Here is a 1,611-nt window from a genome sequence, read left to right as displayed (position 1 = left end):
CTTTGGACATTTTTTTTGCCCTTTTTGTGGAAATGTCCACTTTTGGAAGAATTGTCACCTATGAGATCCCCCCCCCATTTGTTTGTCCCATCTATATAGATTATGTCTATTATGTGTGTGTGATTTATTATTATTATTATTTTTTTTTGCAGCATGTTTGTCAAATTTTGTGGGTAGTTTGTGTCCATATTTGTTTTCCACCCTAGTTTATGTGGGGGCATGTATGTATGTAATATGTACATTTTTGTGGGGATTTTTGTCAAATTTTGTGGTTTTTCTTGTCTATATTTTTAGGAATGCATATATGTACATTTTCATGGAAATTTATATCCATGTTTGAGTGTAAGTTTGTCAATTTTTCTATGTTTGTCAATTTTTGTTGGGTCCGGCTTGTCCGATTTAGTGTGTTTTTTTCCCCCCCTTGTTAGGGGGGAATTTGTGTACATTTTTGTAAGAATTCATCCATTTTTTTTGTGGAGGATTTCAGTTTTTGGGGGGAACTTTGTCATTCTTTGTGGGAATTTCTGTAAATTTTAATGGGGAGTTATATCAATTTTTGTGAGTAATTTTGTCACTTTTCCTGGGAAATATTTGTCCATTTCTTTTGGGGGGGGGGGGTAATTCTTGTCCATTTTTACATGAATGTTGGTCCATTTTTGTCGAGGATGGTTTGTCCAATATAGTGGATTTAAAAAAAAAAAAATCATATTTCTGGATATTTGTGTAAATTTTAATAAGAATTAGTCTATTTTTTTGTAGGGAATTTTGCTGATTTGGGGCATTTTTTTGTCCTTTTGTGTAAGAAATATTTATGGGATTTTGCGGAAAATTTTTGTGGTCCATTTTTTCGTGGGGATTTTTGTTCTTTGTGTGGAATGTAAATTTCTGTGGGGATTTTTTTTGGATCCTTTTGATGGGAATTATTATGGGATTTTGTGGTACATTTTTGTCAGATTTTTGTGGTCCATTTTCATGGGGATTTTTGTTCCTTGGGGGGAAATGCACATTTTTGTGGGTAATTTTTGTCCAGTTTGGTGAGGAATATTGGTCCATTTCCATGTGAAAGTTTGAGGTCTGTTCGGCCTTAGCAGAGGCAGAGGCCTGCAATTGTCTGTCAACTCGACGACTCCATTAAAAGTGAGCACTTTCAAGTGAACTTTGTCTCGTCAGTCCATTTTGTCGGCCGAAGACCAAGTGTCGAAATGTAATGGCAGAGTCCAAGTCGGTAAAACACGCAAGCGAGCGCTGGATAACCGCACTGCAACTACTTGTGCAGATCGCTCAAGTTGACAGTGCGGCAACACCAAGGTGCCTGATTGTCTTGTAGGCCGCGTGAGGAGCGTAAACCCCCTCCGCTCGTAAATCTCCTCAGAGCGTCGGCGCGCTGGGCGCCTGGAATAGACATCAGGTTAACCGATTTATTCCTCTCGGCTTTCTTGTGCCTTGCGAGATGCGCAATGTTGCTGCACTTTTCGCTGATTACAATTAGTGGCAGCGCTTGGGCGTTCACTCGAGAACGATCTTTTTGACCCCGTTACCACTTGCCTACTATTCGGTCTACTTTTGATACTTCCAAGTGTGTGTGTGTGTTTGTTTGTTTTTTTTCTTCTA

The sequence above is a fragment of the Phyllopteryx taeniolatus genome, chromosome 6 (assembly GCF_024500385.1).
Source record: "Phyllopteryx taeniolatus isolate TA_2022b chromosome 6, UOR_Ptae_1.2, whole genome shotgun sequence".
Taxonomy (NCBI): domain Eukaryota; kingdom Metazoa; phylum Chordata; class Actinopteri; order Syngnathiformes; family Syngnathidae; genus Phyllopteryx; species Phyllopteryx taeniolatus.
The sequence above is the reverse complement of the archived record's forward strand: the minus strand, read 5'-3'. Positions refer to the sequence as shown.